A 10,475-nucleotide genomic window follows, 5' to 3' on the forward strand; every position below is an offset into this window, starting at 1 on the left:
ATTTTATTTCTGTGTGACCTTGGTAAACTTATTTGCAAATGCCATTTTCATATCTATAAAATGGGAATCCTGTTCTATTTACCTGAGTGTGTTGTTATTAGAATTAAATTAGAATATTTATTTACCTTGTAAACTCTTTAGCACTATGTGACAATTGTTTGTAATATAATTTATTTATGTATTGAATTTTAATGTATTATTTACAGATGTATCTAACATAACTTTTAATCTCAGCATTACTAGATTTGAAATGACAACTTTGATTTTTTTATTCATTCAACAGATATTTATTGGACATCCACTCCATAGAAAGCATTGTGGACTCAATAGGAACAAGAGAGACCTGGTTCTTGCCTTGAGGGGCTAGGGATTTATTGGAAAGAAATATTATACAAACAGAAAAGAGCGACTTTGATCTATTGATATCTGGTTAACAGAGAAAGTACACTTCCACTTAGCCATTTCTTTTGGACAAACTTTCTTCATTCACCTTTTCTTCTAAGAACCTTGTGTAGGCCAGAAGTCAGGGTTTGGCTGCACTTGAATGACTGGGTGCCTGCGTGATAATCAGTATCATAATAAGAGCTGTGCAATAACAACATACAATATTGTCTTTTCTGAGAATTGAGGTAATCACTTTAAAGTTAATAATATTATGTATACCTAATACTGATACACTAATTTGACTCAGAATAAAGTTGACCTCCTTTCTCTTTTAAGTTTGTCATTACTTTGGAGCATTAATCATAACACTCTCCTTTAGGAAGTCAGTACTATTTTAGGAGTTCCAATTTATGGTTTTTATTTTAATTGAATATTGGAATATGGTAGAAAGGACTTTGGAAGCTAAGAACTTTGGTCTGCATATTCCCTAAATTTGAGTGTATACTTAATTTTGTAAGGACAGTTCACATACGGAAATTGCATCATGTAACATTATAAACTCTATGTTATATAAAAATTATTCATGCTTTCTTCAGTGTGAACTGAAAGATATTTTAGAAAAGTAGACCAACCTTCTTGTAATCATGAATACAATGCACAGTTATTAACATATTATTGATATGGAAGAGATTATTAATCATTTATTTATTAACACCAATCATGATTAAGTAAATATAAAATATCTGGATATATTCTTATCAAAATCATTGGTATTAGCATGACCTTAGACATTTTTCTATCAGGTTGTTTTGAAAACAGTAGGAGAATAATCGCTGACGTGTGGTTCATATGCAATTCTTACAGAAGGGAGTTTCGGACCAACTTGGCTATCTGTTCTAGTTAACAGTGAGTGTGAAGTAGGCCTAGTTGAGACTGGAGAAGAGTGTGTCTCATTTATGAGAATGAGGAGTAGCCACTTCTTAGTTCCATTGATACTCAAAGGACGGGTCAGGGCTTAGAAGAACTTGCACCACAACATATTGCGTTTGTCAGCAAGAAAGTCTTGCTGCTAAATGAATGAATGAAAACATGAATCAATCAATTAATATAAAGAGAGCTGGAAAATGTGTGCATTGACAACATTGATTTAAGTCCTTCACTCTTAACTGATCTGTAACAGTTTGTGGATTAGCAGCCAGTTTGCAGACCACACTTTGAGTAGCACTGCTGTGGTTGACAGTTGTCACACAAGAGTGCCTGCCCACAATACCAGATCATTCATGTTTTGGAGGAAAATTTGGACTTTCATATGAGTTATATATTTTTTTAATGTTTTGCTTATTGGTAACATTCAGTTGTTAAAAGTACTCTTTAAATCAGAAAAAAATGAGAGAGTAAAAAATTCAACCCATTCTTTAACATCCAGCTCAGATACCACCTTTTTCCTACACTTTTCTGTTTTTCCTCTATTACTGCCTTGGTCTGTAAGAAATCTCTACTATTTTGGATTGTGCCATCATTAGTTATACATATGCTATATGCCCACCTTTTGTCTTAGCTCCCTTAGACCATTGTCATTATTTGGGGCTTTTTTTATTGTCTCAAAGCACTTAGCACAGAGATTTGCTTTGCTATTTGTAGATGCTCAAACTACGAGGTTGACTGTGTTAATTTAATATATTTAATTATCATAAAAACTCTTTACATAGTAAAGAGTCTTGGACAAAATTTTAGGTGTATAAAAATTCATAAATGTCTAGGAATGAGAAGATCAGTTAGCAGAAATCTTTTAGACGTATGCATTTATGGAGCTAGTGAGCAGATCCAAATTTAAGCCTGTGCTTAGCAGATCCTTATGATATTTCTCATGTACATGTAAACTATCTTCAAAGGCTATAAAAAGAAGGGACATCTTATCTACTAATTTGGTTTGCTTTTATAAACCAATCCAGATTATGAAGGCGTTCCCATCCAACATCATGAGTACACTGATTTAAAAATTTTCTGTGGGATAGTCGTGAGGAAGAATATTTTAAGATAAAAATTGATAAACTTAAAATACACTTGGCCTGAGGAGAAAAGTAGTCTTCGTTTATTTTTTCTTTCAATTCTAAATTCCTGTCGCATATATGCTATTGATTCCACATTGTATAAAGGAAGAAAGCACTTGTGGTGGGAAATGGAAAGAATAAATATGAGGCAGCCTTTCTCATGAGCTATAGTTTGACAGGCAAATTCTCCTAACCCCTCATCTCCTCTCTTTCTCTCTCTTGCACACAGACACATACAGACCCAATAAAAGTAGATCAATCCCCTACTTATTTCTCAGAAGATATAGAGGCTTTAATGAAGTGGTCATAGAGAGAAGGGACAGGGGCAGAATTTCTCAGTTCAGTTCTCCTTGGATCCCAGTCTATGAGTGTGTGGTTATAGTGATGCCAGTGACATTTTCCATGCAAGACAGCTTCTTGTTGGATTTAAAAAACTCTTTTTGCCTTCCAGTGCTTTATAGCTCAGGAATAATTTAGTCTTTTCTATATAAGGAGGTATCTACAGACCTCTGGAACCCTTTTGGTATGCACCAGGGTCAACTTTTCATTCGGGGAATGAAAGCTTGTTGGTTTTCTGGGTTCTCTGAATAATATCTCTGCCTCCAGTTTTACAGTATCCTAGAAATCTCATATCCCCTATAAGGGATTTGTATTATTCTATAGGTAACACCTGTAAGTGTTCATTTCCTTTCAAAAAAGTTAATAAATTATTATTTTAAGCTATGTGACAAATTTGGGGGATAATATAGTCAAAGTCAGTGAATGAGAGATTTCGTTGCTTAAGAGGGAAATTAAGAGGAGTTAGGGATTCTTGCTTTTAAGACATCAAGGACAATAAAAGACAAATTTCTTCTTTTATGTCAAGTATTGAGGGCTGTGAAATGAATTCAGTCATCATGGTAAAATACAATGATGGTTATTGGGGCACCTGGCTGACTCAGTCAGTAGAGCATGTGACTCTTTATTTCGGGATTGTGAGTTCAAGCCTCACATTGGGTGTAGAGATTACTTTGAAAAAAGCTTTAAAAAAATGCAATGACAATTCTTATGGTATTTCAAATATGTGAAATGATTTGTTGGTGATAGATGAAGAAAGGTTAAAATCTACAGGATAGTATGCTTAAAGAATTGTATTTTCACTGTTCAAATCTTCAGTATTTCATACCTTTGATTATTTGTTGGGGTATTGAGTCAGTACTCAGGGGGCACGTGTAGTAGCTATCCCTTGTAGGTTCTACGGAGTGTTGTCAGTTGTAGGTTCTGAGGTATTTTATTTAGGAGAAGTGGCCGCTGGAGTTGAAATGAGTAACAGGGCATGTGGCATTGGATTCTGGAGTTGCTGTGGAATCTTCTGCAAGCTCTGGGATATATATTCAAGGGCTGAACCATATTCTTCAGTGCCATAGGAATCCCTTCAGGGTTGGTGGCATCTTTGGGCAAAGTGTCAGCAGTTGTTTTGGTAGCAGTGGTGGCATTAGGGGGAGCAGAAGTGCTAACAGTCACAAGAAGAGTAGTGCTGAGGGTGGATGTGTTCACCCCTGGAGCAGCTGTGGTGGTTTTAAGAGCCTCTGCAGTGGCTGCAGTGTCCGTCACAGTACCACTTGCCCTGTTGGCGCTCACCACAGTGGCTATGGGACTAGTCATGGGAGCAGTCACAGCAGTACCACTGTTAGTAGAGGTGGTGTCAACTGCAGAAGTGGTTGCCATAGCAGGAGCGTTAGTGATGGTAGTAGCTGTGTCATCTTCAAGGATAGTGTCTCTTGTCTGGTGGTGGTGGTGGTACCAGCAAAATAAGTGATGATTTTAGATGCAGAGGTAGTAGTAGCAGCAGATGAGAAGGGAGTAGTAAGGGCTTTTTCATTAGGTGTAATTTGAGCTATGCTAGCAGTAATGTCACGAGTACCTCCATTGGCTATTGTGGTGATATCTGCAAAGACAGTAGTGGATGCTGCTTGTGATGCAGGAGCTGCTTCTACAGAATTCTCAGAGGGCTGCTTTTTTGGTTGACTTGACAAGGTTTATGAGGTTCAGATGTATGAATTTCAAGTTAAGATGGAGGAGATTTTATTAGACAAGGTAGTGATGAATGAGGTTTGCATACATGGCACTTGGGAGCATGTAGTAATGCTGGATCAGATGGAGATTGGTTAACAGGATGCAAGGGTCTCATCTTCTTTGGTTTGTTTTTGGAAGCTCAATGGTGGTTTCTGGAAGAATTACATCCTTAGGAGTTGTCTGGAGTTAGCAATTCCTCTTGAAGCAGATCTGGAGACTGATAAATTGGTTGGTGGAGACCTCTTGTAAGAAACTCTCTTTATTTAACTATTGGAAACTTTAGACTTCAGCCATTTAGACTTAGGAACCAGATAGCTCCTTACTGCACCTTGGGAAGATGACACCTGTTTAAGTGCAAGTATTGCAACTGGAGCCTTCTGTTTTCCTGTCTTTACAGGTGATTTTTGTGTAGTATTGGCAACTGAAGACCCTTTTCCTGTATTGTGGGAAGATAATGTCTGCTTGGGTATAGCCTTGGAAATTTTTGACCATTTCTGTTTCGAATTAGTAGTTTTCATCCTTTTTATAGCAGTTTTGGAGGATGATGACTGTTTGAACTCAGTCTTGTCAGATGAAATAAATTTGTGTGCAGACTTGTGGATTAAGTTCTCTTTTTTTGAAGTTGGTTTTAATTATGGCTATTTTTGTACAATATTCCTAGGTAGAAATCACTTTTTGGTAGAGGTGGGCCTTTTTGTTGCATCTTGGGAAGATAATGAGTGCTTGGATGTTAACTTAGAAGTTGAAGATTTTTCGAACTTAGATGCTAGGGATTGGTTTGGTGTTGCAGACTTTTGAATCTGGAGTTCTCTCTTGTCCAGCAAGAGAGTGGACGAAGAATTGAATACGAGAGAGAGGCTAATGTCTGAGAGGAGAAAAGAGCCCTGAGTAAGGCTCCTTGCTCCACATTTATTAGGATCAGAAGGCTTACAAACATAATGGGCATGCAGAAATAGATAATGAGACAATGATCATTAACTCAAGTGTGTGAGAAGAAGGGGGTTTCAAAGATATGCTGTGTTAGGGGTTTGGGTCAATGCAAAACAAAATCCTGACACTAAGCAGATGGCTGTTAACAGCAGGCACCAGGTGCTGTGTCTGTTTATCTTAACTTGCCTAGGGGATAAAACAGATAAGCATGCTACCTCAGGTCAACAAGGCACTTTTCTTTTGCAAATTATCTCTGGGAAATTTCACCTTGCTGCTGTGGTCTGTTGCCCTGTTTTTCTGTTCTTGGACGCTTTCATCCCGTGGAAGCAGCTTTTTGCTTTTGTTCTTTGCCCGGGGTGCTTTCACCCTGTTTACTTATTGTCAGACACTTTTGTCGTAAGCCTTGTTAACCCATTGGTGCGAGTCCAAGAAATTCCTAAACTTATTCCCCACAGTTTGGTAAAACTGATAAAGATGATTTTGGTTGAGTCTCAATAAGTGAAGCCTGGCTCAAAGACTGTGTTGATGTCTGGGCTTGGGCTTGTCTTAGTGCAAGGGGGGCATGTGAGGACTTGGTTTTTCTGGTTTTGGTAGGTGAATTCAGCCTCAATAGCTTTTGTCTTGACTGGTCATGAGTTTTAAGACATTCAGTTGTCTGCAAATACAAAAGGATACAAATAAAAATGTATGTGTGGCATCAAGTCACATGGGTCGTATTTAAAAATATTCACTAGTAAAAACAAAAAAGTAACCATTTTTAACTTTTTTCATATTTTATTTTTTAAGTCTACTTTTTGGAGCAGTTTTAAGTTTATAGCAAAGTTGAGTAGATGGCACCGAGATTTTCTATATACTCCCTGCTTCTACATATCCATTTTCTTCCACTTTCAGTATCCACACCAGAGTAGTACCTATAATAATCAGTGAACTTAACATATACATATTATTCAAAGTCCATAGGTTACATTAGATCTCAGTCTTAATGTTGTACATTCTGTGGGTCTTGATAAATGTATAATGGCATGTATTCACCAGTATAGTATCTTATAGAATGGTTCACTACCCTAAAAATTCTTTGTACTCTACCTATTCATTCTTCCTAACTCCTAGTGACCACTGATTTTTTTTTTTTACTATTTTCATAGTTTTGCTTTTTCCAGAATGTGATATAGTTGGAACTATGCATTTAAGTTTTCTCCATAATTTTCATGGTTTGATAGTTCATTTTTCTTTAGTACCAAATAATATTTCATTATTTGAGTATACCACAGTTTATTCACTCACCACTGAAGGACATCTTGGTTGTTTCCAAGTTTTGGCAGTTATGAATAGAACTGCTATAAACATCCATGTGCACGTTTTTGTGTGGACATGTTTCTGATTTTTTTAATTTATAATCCTCTATGTGACTATATAGAAAGGGATATAATAATCAAAGTTCATGGTAAATTTTTTTTAAAGCAACAAAGCTTTCCTTATCCTGGTTATAAGCACAGTGATATTTTACTAAGTTTTTTTTTTTTTTTTTTTTTTTTTTTTTGCATATGATTGATATGAACCACTTTATCTTTTTTTAAACGAAAAAAAATTACTTGTTGAAGAGCATTGAAAACTACCAATAAGAATGTAGCAAGGTTCAAGGTGATCATAGATAAGAGGAAGATCTTCAACTTTTCTTCATGGACTTCAGAAAAAAGAAAGAGAAAAGAAAAGAAAAAAGAATCCATATTAATAGTGCATATAGTGTAAATTATTTTAGTAAGTCATGATATTAAGACTTCTCAATGACCAATACTTTCACTAAATAATTTGCTGGTTACCCACAGACTTTCTGCACCCTTTATAATTTCTAATTACATAAGCATAATTAGAGTAATTGGAGTTAACAGTGTAATTCTTCTTTAAATATAAGAAAAAGTCCATTATTTAAGTAAAAATTATTTTTAAATTATTAAATTATTTATGCTTTCATAGAGTACTGAAGGGTTGAAGCAAATATTGAAGTTTGCACCCACTCTATCACCAGAGAGTATCTTAGGCAGAATGAAGCATTCCTATTATAGCAATTTTTACTTAACAAAGACAAGCTTGTTTTATGATTTTTACTTAAATTGTGCTTGTTCTATCAAAGATTGCTATTTGGCCATAGAACTTGCACAATTCATAGGAATAAGCTTTGATTAAACTGCAGAGAAAGTGAAACTCTGTTCTTTGAGGATATATGATGAGTTGCCATAGTAATTAGTATAATAATGCTAGAAACAAATTCAGTTTGTCTAAGTCAACAGATCATTCCAGTGGTTAATTTAACTGTTACACTTATGTCCAAACTGTGGAAAGCCCAGAGCCTAATAAAGAATCTACGTCCCAAACTCTTACCTGTGTGGATACCTTAGAAGAAGGTTTCTCCTCCTTGTTCTGGTCAGATTTTTTAACTTCTGTTAACCAACCTGACTCTTTTCCAGTAAATAGACTCTGTCTCCAAATGAAAACTAGTAAGCACCCTCTGAATAAATAAACCTTTCATCCCTGGATGTCCCTCCTACTTATTTCTTACTGTGGAGAGACTGAAATAACTTGAATATGAATATTGTTGGCAAGGGTTAATACTGAGTAAAAGAAAGTCAAATCTGATGGCAAAATCAGCTGCTTGCATGGATTCTTTTTGTGGAAATATGTTTCACTGATAAATTTTGGAAAAAAAGAATAATTTTATTATAGAGTTTTATTATTTGTACTATTACTTGAAATCATTAGTTTAAAATTTATTGCCTAATGGCATGAGATATTTCAAGGTTTTATTCATTAAGGTCCTATTTTAGCCTCCCAAAAATGACTGTAGATATTTTGTTATGAATTATTTTAAAGAATGACTTTTAGATATGGAAAAAACTATGTTAATGCCAAATATTAATTTTATAGGAATGTATCAGAGTTTAATCTTGCCTTCAAGAGTTTCAGGGATTTTTCAGTATATTCCAATAAAATATGTATATAAAAAGTATACAGTTGATCTTTTAAGTCTGCTTTTGTTCATCAGCCTATTAGCTTTATAGCCATGATTTCAATAATATGGGCATCTGGCCACTACTTAAGTATATCATGTTAGGAAGATTAGGAAGAGAATATGCCATAATCTCCTTCTTTTAAATAACATGCTAAAATTAAGATAATGCATAATATTGATATCACAGTTTAGTTATCATTCTGTTGACATTCAGCTTTCTTTCCTTGAAAATTGAGAGTAAGTTATAAAAACATCCTCTCTTTATACTTTTATATTGCTGTGATTGCTGACAATTATTTGTAGTAATTTTCTTTTGATTTAAAATTGGTTTAACAATATATCACTGATTTTGGTAGTTTGGTAGTTTGATCACTAACTGCTAAGGTCAGCATTTACTTTTTTCCTAGATCTTGGTAAGAGAAGCCTAGGTTATTTCATCTTATTAAATGGGTATTTCAACTTCAGTCATTAATCCACTATTCTTCTATTTACTCATTTGTTTAACAAATATTTATTTGGTTCCTACACTGTATCAGGCCTAACCTTGGACAGACAATAGTGAGCAGGATATAAGACTATAGTTCCTATGTTTGTAGGGCTTGTAGGCCAGCAGGAAAGATAGACAGGCAGGTATAACAGAGTTTGAGGAGTACTAAAGGAGAAAGAACTGGCAGAGGCAGGATGCTATGGCAGCACATTAGTGGATCATTTAATCTTGGAAGTTCAGGAAAGATTTTCTTAAGAATGTGATATTTTAGCCAAGGAGTCAACTTTTGATTATGTGGTATGAATTATCAAAAGGATTTGAGTGGCTTCAGAAAAGTGCAGGTGCAGCTAAAGCAGCCACAGGAGTTTTTGAATGTATGGTGTGAGGATGTTAAGGGAGAGAGGTGATGTGGGAAGGTAATAGCAAACTCATGAAAGTTGTCTTTATCCTGTGGGCAATGGATGTGCTTGCAAGTGTTACTTAGGGAGAGTAGGGATAAAAGAATGAACATTGACTGAATGCCCATTTAATATAGGGTACATTAATGAATATCTCAGATTAAAGGTTGTATGTCCTACTAGTAAGAGAATGAAGGCTGGTGGGTTGAATTACTAGCATTCAAAGCTAAATTTTACCACTTAGTGAAGCCTATACATTTTTACCGTCTTATGTTTAACTATTTTGAAGTTGTTTGCACACATAGAAAATGAGGATCAGTAACAAATTATTTCAAGAGGTTACTGGTGAAGATTAAGAGATTAATATATGTGAAAGTGCTTTATATGTAAGAATTTGTTGTTTTTGTTGTTTTAAAGTAGTTTGCTTCATATTTTATTTTACCTGCCAGACTGGAAATGCTTTTATAGTAGTGTTCACATGATTAAGAGCATGGGCTGTAAGGCAAAATTATCTGGGCTCAAATCCCAGCCCCACTTGGGGAAAATTACTTAATTTATTTTTCCTAACAGCAAAAACAACATGTAGTCCATGGGTACATATTAAATGGCTACATATGTGTAAACAAATAGAATATTGACCTATAGTATATATTGTATAACTTGTTGATTGCTTATTATTATTAAATATCATTATTGTTATATGCTCCACAATAACTCTTATACTACCTTGTACCTAGTAGGTGATAAATTTTTTTTAATTAATAAAACAAATTCTGCGTCTTCCACATTTGCACTTTGTTTTTCAAGAAATTAATAATGTTATTAATGGTCATAGCAAATGAGGCCCAGCTATGCCATGATCCTGACCATCCCTCTCTTCCAGACTCTAGAATTTGAGCGAGAGAGCAGGTAAAAGGCTAAAAATCATTCCTAATAATAGCACATCTGTTGAGGGTTTCGGCAAAAGATTAGATGGGTGACCAGTAAGCACTTTGTAAGGGTTGAGTGATTGTATTTTTTCTGGCAGGATGTGTTAAATATGGAGCAAGCAAATAAGCAATCCAGTTATTTTTGCAATATTTGTTTAAGAAAAAAAACCCTTATTTTTGGACTTTGAATATTCACCAATGTTTGTATACTGGAAGACGTCAACTCTAGAAACT

The 10,475-nt window shown here is 35.0% G+C and overlaps 1 long non-coding RNA gene across 2 annotated transcripts in view; it reads left to right on the plus strand.

Moving 5' to 3' along the window:
* The window catches only part of LOC122218174, an 89,107-nt gene that overhangs the window by 45,335 nt on the left and 33,297 nt on the right, over positions 1-10,475 (plus strand). For both annotated transcript variants that reach the window (XR_006201923.1, XR_006201924.1), the window contains exon 5: positions 284-629. This is a non-coding gene — a long non-coding RNA (uncharacterized LOC122218174). The remainder of the gene's footprint in view (positions 1-283; positions 630-10,475) is intronic.

This window comes from Panthera leo, chromosome B1 (assembly GCF_018350215.1).
Source record: "Panthera leo isolate Ple1 chromosome B1, P.leo_Ple1_pat1.1, whole genome shotgun sequence".
NCBI lineage: Eukaryota > Metazoa > Chordata > Mammalia > Carnivora > Felidae > Panthera > Panthera leo.